Raw genomic sequence first — 10,616 nt, 5'->3', positions numbered from 1 at the left:
GCTGGTGAGGCACTGGCTAGTATCAGAGCCCAGGTACACATGAGAGGCAGTTAAAGCAAATGGCCATAAATTCTCCTAATCTCTCGTGCAATACATGAGCCATTATAAGCATTTTTATGTCACTTTTTCTGCCACAGGTTCTGACTTTTTTTTTTCTGCTCCTAGTGTGCTTAGCTCCAAACTGTCCCTGATTTTGAGGGACTGTCCCTGATTTGGAGCAATGTCCCTCATTCGTCCTTCTTTTTTTTTTTTTTTTTTTTTTTTTTGGGCTGATTTTTATATAGATGTATATAAAATGCACTTTTTATCTATCAAGTGTTTCCCAGTCCTAAACCTTTCATCTGATTTTCTAAATTGCTGCATTTGTAAATTCCAAAGGCCAATATAAAAAAATATTGGTGGTAGAAAAAGTACTTGTGGGTTTAAGCAATCTTCTTTTATTTTATTTTTTTGTACAATTCTCCTAAGGGGGCATGGGTGTGTCCTATGCCTACATACTTTTGCTGATGGGTGTCCCCAGGGCAGGACCTAGGGTGGTCAGGGCCCCTGGGCTTGAGTGTTGATTGAAGGTGCCCGCTGGAGCCGAGAATCGGGGGGGATCTAAGTTGTTGAGCAAGGGGGACCGGACCGCGATCAAAGTTGTTGAGCAGGGGGTTGCCGCTGACAGACGACCGATCATAGTTGAGCGGAGGGGGGAAGGTTTTGATCAAAGTTGTTGAACCGGGGGGGGGGGGGGGGGGCGACCTGAACTGGGGAGCCGCAGCACGATCACAGTAGCTGAGCGCGGGGGGGCTAGCAATCGTAGTTGTTGAGCGGACTTCTTACCTCTTCATCCACAACTGCATGACTCTTCCTGCTTCCTCCTCCCAGGGCCCCCCTATCGGGTGGGGCCCATGGGCTTGAGCCCAGTCAAGCCCAATGGTAAGTCCAGCCCTGCCGCGTCCCTCATTCTCATCTCAAAGTTGGGAGGTATGCTAGTGTGCATGGATTCTTAAAGTGACAAAAAGCTAGAGTCAAGATTCAAACAGTATGTTGTACATTTTTGGCAAAGTTTCCAGCCCAGCAACCACCATCCCACAGGCAGTTATTTTTTATTATAATGCATGAGTTATATATAGCAATAAAAGCTCACACAGTGCTTTACAATATAAAAAGGAGACTGTACAGTTACCCTTAACTACAAGCAGGTTAAGAGGGTCCGTCTCATAAAGGCTTTTGATCCAAGATTGTGATGGTACGTCAAACAGGCGCTTAACTACGTTTCACAAACTGTTACAATATTGCTAGAACTTTTAAATGCCAAAAAATCTGTAAACAAAAAATAAGTTATACATACATAGACTGCTGTTATGGGCTTCCTTCTAAAAATGTCCTTTTAAAGTCCTCTGTCCAACTGATGTGCCATGTCCTGGAATCGCAGCATCAACCTTATTTTTTTTTTTTTTTTTCCCCCACTCGGAGAACACTAACTGGAGACATAATCAATTTGCGTTCATACGCTGTCTCCATCCTGGTTCGCATCATGGTAGGAAGTTACCTTATTTGAGTTACTGCACTTGTACAGCAATTCAAAAACAATTGTGAATTTTGCGGCTGTAAGTGGGCAGTCCTTGTAAATTTAAATCCCACATTTTAGGCTGCACTTGTGTTTCGAGTGTGCAAAGGAAATGTGTTTTGCCATGCCTTTTTAAAAATGTGTGTAATGTGCTTCAAATATGCATCATGTTTGTGGTGCCATTAACTGTTAATGCCATCCCAAACATGGTTAGCAAATGTTGCTGTGCGAAAAATGCGTGTTGAAAAAACTGGCAATGCTCCATGCCACAAACGGTGCAGGAGTTTCTTTGGCATGTGTAGGGCAGCCCTATGTTCAAACGCGCAAAGTGCTAAGAATGTGTAAATGGAGCTTAAAGCGGAGGTTCACCCAAAAATCCACTTTTTGTCATTAGTTGTAGCATACTGCTAACATCTGCAGTATGCTGTTTTTTTGTTTTTTTTTTACTTGTACTTATCGTTATATGAGCCCTTGTTTTCCGGCTCCGAGCGGGGAATCCTGCGGGGAATGGGCGATTCTAAGCGAAGAGGAGATGATTGACGGCTGCTAAGGCGCGTCTTGGCCTCTGTTTAATCTTCAACTGCCATGATGCTGCACGTGTGATCAGTTATGACACCAGCCATTGGATGGTTTGACAGTTTGGTTGAGAGCACAACCAATGTGACAGTTAGCATTCCAGGCATGCCAGGAATGTAACTGCTTTTTCAAACTGTTAAATTGATGGGTTTACTTCCGATTTAAGGATGCTGGAAAGTTCATTTTGAGGGTGAACCTCCGCTTTAAAGGATCACTAAAGGAATTTTTATTTTTTTAGCTAAATAGCTTCCTTTACCTTACTGCAGTACTGGTTTCATGTCCTCATTGTTCGTTTTTGCTTTGAAGTAGCTGTAATTCTGCTCTGATCTCCACACTTCCTGCTTGTCTGGCTCCTTATGAAAAAACTCATGGGAGCTTCTCACGGTGGTCTAGCTGTGTCTAAAACTCCTCAGAACCAATCAGATTCATTTTAAAAACAAAACACTGCCCTGGATTTGTTTGTTTTTGTTCTGTGGGTCTCTTTACTTCACAGAAACATGAAACCAGTTTAAAAACGCAAGTGAAACTAGTGGCACATTATATGATTGAATTTCATCTATTTTTAAAAGGAATCTGTTAACTTTTATGTCTCTATACCCTGTTAACAGTCATTTCAGCAAAAACATTTTTTTCCTTTTAGTGACCCTTTAAGTTAAAAAAATAAAATAAAAAGAAAAGGCACAAATGTTGGCCTTTGTTGTGCCAGTTGTCATATTGGAAATCCAAATGAATACTTATATAGCGTGGCACATGCGAACTAAATCGCCTCTGGGCGCTTGTTGTTCCTGTCTCCTTTTGATATCAAAAGAGATGTGTCTTGATCTTTCTCCTGAATGCTAAGGCTTCTTTCACACTATGGATTGTATGTCCGTTTTATAATATCCGTATTACACCTATTAACGGACGTTTATTAACGGATTTAATAACGGATACATACGGATAAATATTTTACCATTCTTCCTTTATTGAAAACGGATAATGTTTATCCGTATATATCCGTATACATCCGTTATATCATTCCTTTCTAACGTCCGTTAATAAAAACCATTTCACCCTTTCTTGAAGTCCAGCTCCAGAAGTCTTTACTGAGCATGCTCAGTAAAATTAACGTCCGTTAACATAACGGACATTTACAGAAACCTTTACTAACGTCCGTGCGCCATAGACTTCAATGTTAAAATATAACGGACGTTAATATATCCGTTACTTACAACGGACAAAAAATGGACAAAAAATAGTGCAAGACCCGTCACATATTCCGTTATAACTAACGTCCGTACGTTATAACGGACTATTACGGATCTTTACGGAACATAAAAAAATCCCATAGACTTTAATGATATTTTATAAAGGACGTATAACTTTAATTTTTTAACATTATCTGACGGATTTTAATATGTATTATTAAAACGGATTTATTTTGTAGTGTGGAAAGGGCCTAAGTGGTTTTCCTCCAACCAAATGCTGGTTGGTAAAGCGTTCTATAGTCTGGGACCCTGGACTGCGAATCTTCTTTCTCCTTTGGACTTGTAATTGGCTTTCGGTATCTGGAGCAGATTTTGGTTGGTGGATCGCAGAACGTGATTGGAGTTGTGAGCTTTTATTTTTTCGCATAGATAATGGGGAGCATTCCCATGGATACATCTATCTATGCGTTAGACAGAGTGCTTTAAAAACAATTCTGTCTTTTACTGGCAACCAATGAAGGGTTCTCAGTGAAGGTTAGATTGATTCCCATTGTTTTTTTCCCAGTCACTAGTCTGGCGGCCGTATTTTGAACGACTTGCAGACGAGCGATTTGGTACTATTATTTTGCTCTCATTCGCAATTTGTTAAATTTGGGCTGCTGTCATTCCTGAACTGTCCTGTGGGTCAGTCTGCGCTCCAGGGGTGTCATTTTCACCCCTGGGCGACAGGTGGCGCTAGAGGGGTTCTGGCAGAGCCACTATTCCCCAGCAGCCAATTGGAGGAGTTTTCCCTCACGGAGCATGCTGGGGAGGAGTATATCTGTGGCAGACGCTATTTTTGTCACGTTCTTCACGGGTTCCAGGTGCGGCACCCACTGGACCCTGGCCTAACATCCCGGGGTTGCATTCTACGTGCAGTTCCATGTTCCTGAGAGGGGCCCCAGTGACTTACTGGGTCCCCAGTTCTATTGAAAGGATCCCAGGCTGGGTGCTGCTCGATTAAGGGGGGGGGGGGGGTCGGCTTGAGGAGAACCCAGAGGCAGGTTGTCCAACGGGGCTTGAATGAACCATCGCGGATCTGGTGACCGGAATGCTGGCAGGTACACTTTGCTATCATCCGGTGACCTATGCTTAAATCTACTGGGAGGATTCGCTCAATTCGTCCATTTAGCTCATCCAAAGTAACTGGCCTGTGGCAGAGGCCCTAGAGCCAGGTCTGTGGCAAAGGCTTGTTCCTCCCAGCAAATCTAAAGTGACACTTCGGCTGCCAGACTTATGGCATGAGTCTGTCCGGGGGCACTTCACCAACTCTGGCTGGAGTGGCGACGAACTGCAATTGATACTACTGAGAGCAGGATTGCTCTGTTCACATCCAGGCCTGATACTGCAAAGTTCTCTCTTGCTTCATCAACCTTTTCTCCTCATTTGATGTTGGGCCTGGAAATAAAGCATTTGAAAACCTTAATTCATTGACTGGACATTCGCTCACTACTCTTCTCATCAAATACACCCCTAGACAACACCGAGGTAACTTAATACGCCGATCCCAACAACTACCAGCGGCTCCTTCGGGGGTAGTGCTACAGATGCATAATCTACACATGCTTTACACAACTGCTTTAAAATCCTCTTCCCTTCAATTATACTCTTCTGGTGCTATGGATTGAAGGGACCTGTGACAAGCACTTAAGTTCTGAGCCCTCCTTAATACCAAAGAAATTAAGCCATCAGGGTCACTCATGATATGGCATATTAAATGCTATTCTGTTTACATTCTAGCATAATTCTTGTCTCTTCATGCTTCATCTACGGTTAGATCTTTAATGGATGGCTAGTCTGCATATGCCATTACTCCCAGGTGCTTGTGTCTGATCCCTTGTGGGCTGTATGACTACAGCATCCATGTAGGGGGATTCCTATAAAACGCGTTGGCTAAGCAATAGATTAGTATCTATGCTGTCTAGACTAGAGGAATGTTAATATTGTTTTTCTTCTATACTACAAACTTATGTGCTTGTGAGCATTTTTCCTGCATTATTCCCCCTCCCCCTAAATTCATAGACTTATAGCTTCCGTTAGTGAAAAGCACCTTATAACTAGAGGGGGACCTTTCATACCTCCACCTGTCCTCCATTCCTAAATCACTTGAATAACCTCTAGAATGGGTGGACACAGTCGGCACTCTGGATGTGTGCTTGTCATAAGTCCAGTGCTAGTATTAACCACTGCAGAAAGGTATGAGGGAGGCGGGGGTGTGCTGTTATGACAGGATTTCCATTATGACAGCTGGTACTAGCACAAAAACTTCACGTTAAAGGCAAGCAACTTTCCTTGTGCTGATTTTAATAGATTTTTTTTTTACTTAGGTGGGATCAATCCATAAAGTGGAAGTACTTTTGGGATAGGTAAAATGCAGACCATGGCTGTTACTTATGCTTCGCACTGTCCTGGAATACGCTCAGGAACATTAAGTGAAATTAAAACCTAGTAGAAGCAGAGCCATTGTGATCTGGCACAAAATGTGACCAATAAGGCGCAAGCATGACAGAGGGTAGACTGGCAATGAGGGTTGAAAAAAGGCAATGGGGAGATCAGTGATCGGAGGTACATGGCTGGACAGATGTTGTGCACCTGCGGTGTTTATTGGACATAGTGCTGTACTACTACTTTGGGGGGGTGGCATGAACATCTGCCTCAGAATGTATGCCAAGGCTACACTCAGAGCCCTCTGCTAGAGTAGGGGCTAAGCCATTTACTCTTATGCATATATTTGACACACCCTCTTTTTGGCTGACGTTTATTGGTCGAGGTCTCGTCAAGGGGTTGTTCATATGCTGTCTCCCCCTGCTGTGCCATGTTGTGGGCTGGGTATCTCATACACACTACTGAAACCTGGTACCATGAAGAAGCTCTAAGAAAAATGCGTAGTGAACCCTTGGTACTCTATCCTGTGGTGCCTTGACACAAAGGAAATCTGTAATACCAGTTTCAGATTCACCTACTGTATTTATTGGCGTATAACACTCACTTTTTTACCCTGAAAATAGAGGGTAGACTGTGCCTGCGTGTTATACGCAGGGGGCTTTGGAATTTTTTTTCCTAAAATTTCCCTCCTAAAGTTAGGGTGCGTATTATGCCCACAAAGTACCGTATTTATCGGCGTATAACTACAAGTCTCTTTCTTTATACATACTGTACAATGATTTAGTTGGTATATTATGTGCTTACATACTTTTGATAATATTCTCTGCTTTTATTCACTTTTTATCATGTTAATTTTTTTTTTATTCTATTCAGTGCTTCAATATTTTCATTTTGGGTCTATTCGTGGCTACCAATTTATAGTCCAGTATTGTACACATCTCCATTTTTATTTTTTTTTATCTGGAAGGAGTGTTAGATGGGCTAGAAAAACTAGATAAATTAACAAATTGAAGTCAAGCAGAAGCTCGTATTTTGCAAAGAGTTTATATAAAACCTTTTTATACCAAAAGGAAAAATACAAATAGAAGCTGACCATTATAAATACCCTTGTCAGTAGTAGATGGTTTGTCTCAGAGACCTATAAGTGCTACAGCTTGTTCTTGAAAAACAAACTTACTGGCTGGATCACCAGGTGAAAATTAAGGCAAAAAAGAAAACCACTGCAGCCTCGCATCTAAGAATTGGTAAGCTGCAATATACGAAATGCTTGCTTTTAGGTTTAATACACCTTTAAGATTCATTTTGTGTATTCTGCAAAATCCTGGTTGATCCTGTTGCTTTCTATCTCCACCTTCTGTCCATGTCTGAATTCAGCTAGGGATTTTGCAGCTGTGGTGGCAACTCTGCACATGCTCAGTTTTCAGTGAGTTTCTATGCTGATCATTTCCTCCCTATCACATCTGAGCAGCCCGTGTGATTATAGAGTCACTCATGTGGGTGTATACACAATGGTAAATGACTGCCCACTAACCAGCCAAACACGAGGGTCGGATATTACTACTTGATTAGACAAGTGGGTGACTAAAGCGCTAGCCAACAGTGAAAATTAAAAGTGACCAGTGAAAAACAAAATGCTGCTCAAATCTAAAATGTGCTAACAACAAATAAAGGTCTGAATAAAGAATGATGAGCGCAAACTGAAAATCTAAAAGTGAATATAAAGACAGTCCATAGGGGACTGATAACAATCAATAAAGATATGCAGTGAATTCAAAATTAGTGAAATAACCCAAAACTGATAATAAATCCAAAAATAAAAGTCCAAATATATAAATCAAAGTTTGGATAAATCAATCTAGTGTGCCAGTGATAAACAAAACTTCTGCACTTCGGGCATCAATGTGGACAATCTTGATAACTCTTTGCTTAGCCTGGGCTCACAGTGCGCTTACCTCCAGACACTAGGTCATGCGTATCAACGAAATCCTCCCAAAACTGGAACAGAATCCAAACAGTGGGTAACTCGTGTTGCACGGAATCTTCCCAGTGCTGAGATAGAGTCGAGGGGCGTTCTCTGTATCCAATACCAGTATAGGTCCAGGCGCAGCGAAGTCGACTCCACAGGATAGCCACAAGGTGTATCAGGAGCAAATGTAGAAATAAAAAGCTCTCATGGTGAAGTATGCAAGCACTTTAGAATTTAATAAAGGTAAAAATGTGCTTACATTGAAAAAACGAATAAAACGCCAAACAGCGGCACTTCCAGTGGACGGTCAGGGTGTCACGTCACTTCCGGTCACATCTAACCTTATGCATTACGTCACGACACGTGACTTCATCGTGACTTCATCGGAGGTTACTGAGTGACTAATGGATACTGCCTTATATTGATACAAACAGGAAATGGTCCAGCAGCCATTTTAGATTACAAAATGGCATTTGAGCTAGGCTGCGGCCATATTACTACTTGATTGATTGAAGGCTTCACCTCCCTATTATTATAAGAAACAGGCTGGAGGGGTGTGACACAGCCTGTGACTGGCAGAAATCTGCCCACAGTGTTATATTGCCCAAAAAAATTATGGATATTTAATTTCAAATATATATATTTGTATGACCATTTAAAACAGAGTATTGACATTATTTTTTACTTTGTATTCCAAATGCTGTTTTTATTTTGAACATGTGACAAGCAGCAGAGGACTAGATGCTCCTCCTGCTTATGTTTCCCTGCAGACAGGCTGGGAAAGATCTGGGTCATCGATTAGGAAAAATGTACGTGGATATTCTACACCCCTCACATTTTTGTAAATATTATATCTTTATGTGACAACACTGAACAAATTTAGACTTTGCTACAATGTAAAGTAGTGAGTGTACAGCTTGTATAACAGTGTCAATTTGCTGTGCCCTCAAAATAACTACACACGCACCCATTAATGTCTAAACCGCTGGCAACAAAAGTGAGTACACCCCTAAGTAAAAATGTCCAAATTGGATCCAAATAGCCATTTTACCTCCCGGTGTCATGTGACTCGTTGGGGTAACAAGATCTTAGCTGTGAATGGGGAGCTGGTGTGTTAAATTTTATGTTATTGCTCTCACTCTCTCATACTGGTCACTGGAAGTTCAACATGGCATCTCATGGCAAAGAACTCTGAGGATCTGAAAAAAAGAATTGTTGCTCTACATAAAGATGGCCTAGACCAGGGGTTGGCAACCTTGGCCCGCTAGCTGTTCTGAAACTACATGTCACATGAGACATTGCAAGACCCCGACAATCACAGGCATGATTTCTAGGGGCAGAGGCATGATGGGATTTTTAGTTTCACCACAGCTGGAGTGCCGGGGTTGCTTATCCCTGGCCTAGGCTATAAAAAGATTGCTAAAACCCTTAAACAGAGCTGCAGCACAGTGAACAAGACCATACAGCGGTTTAATAGGACATGTTCCACTCTGAACAGGTCTCAACATGGTTGACCAAAGAAGTTGAGTGCACATGCTCAGTGTCATATCCAGAGGTTGTCTTTGGGCAATAGAATTAGAAGTGGTGCCAGCATTGCTGCAGAGGATGAAAGGGTGGGGGGTCAGCCTGTCAGTGCTCAGACCATACGCTGCACACTGCATCAAATTGGTTTGCATGGCTGTCGTCCCACAAAGAAGCCTTTTCTAAAGATGATGCACAAGAAAGCCCACAAACAGTTTGCTTAAGGATTACTGGAACCATGTCCTGTGGTCTGATGAGACCAAGAGAAACTTATATGGTTCAGATGGTGTCAAGTGTATGTGGCGGCAACCAGGTGAGGAGTACAAAGACAAGTGTGTCTTGCCTACAGTTAAGCATGGTGGTGGGAGTGTCATGGTTTGGGGCTGCATGAGTGCTGCCGGCACTGGGGAGCTACAGTTCATTGAGGGAACCATGAATGCCAACATGTACTGTGACATACTGAAGCAGAGCATAATACCCTCCCTTCGGAGACTGGGCTGTATTCCAACATAACGACCCCCAAACACGCCCCAAAGAAGCTGAGAGTAAAGGTGATAGACTGGCCAAGCATGTCTCCAGACCTAAACCCTATTGAGCATCTGTGGGGCATCCTCAAACGGAAGGTGGAGGAGTGCAAGGTCTCTAACATCCACCATCTCTGTGATATCATCATGAAGAAGTGGAAGAGGACTCCAGTGGCAACCTGTGAAGCTCTGGTGAGCTCCTTGCCCAAGAGGGTTAAAGGCAGTGCTGGAAAATAATGGTAGCCACACAAAATATTGACACTTTGGGCCCAATTTTGACATTTTCACTTAGGGGTGTACTCACTTTTGTTGCCAGTGGTTCAGACATTAAAGTGGTTGTAAACAATTTACAACCACCTTATGCTACAGGTAAGCCTATATTAAGGCTTAACTTTAGCTACCCAGGACATCTCCTAAACCTGCACGGTTTAGGAGATGTCCCCCGTCCCCTGCATGTGCCGATATCATCGGCCCATGCGCACTGGAGCAAACTGAAGCAATGGCACCTATGTGCCGTTGCTTCAGTCGGTGTGCTGTTACCGGTGGCTCCCATGTGCGGGAGTGACTTTATCGCGGCTCCGGCCAATCACAGCGCCCGAGCCACGATACCCGGAAGTAACCCCTGGGAGAGATGTCGCCGCCGGAGAGAGGGACGAGGACCGCTGCGGGGTCTTTGATCTAAGGTAAGTAATTCATAATGAGCGAGTAGTAGCTCATTATCCCTTTGTCTTGCAGGTTTCTTTTTTTTTTGTTTTGTTTTTTACATCGGGTGTACAACCACTTTAATGGTTGTGTTGAGTTACTTTGAAGGGACAGCAAATATACACTGTTATACAAGCTGTAGACTCACTACATTACATTGT

Source organism: Rana temporaria, chromosome 3 (genome assembly GCF_905171775.1).
Source record: "Rana temporaria chromosome 3, aRanTem1.1, whole genome shotgun sequence".
Lineage (NCBI taxonomy): Eukaryota > Metazoa > Chordata > Amphibia > Anura > Ranidae > Rana > Rana temporaria.
Note: the sequence above shows the minus strand (reverse complement) of the source record.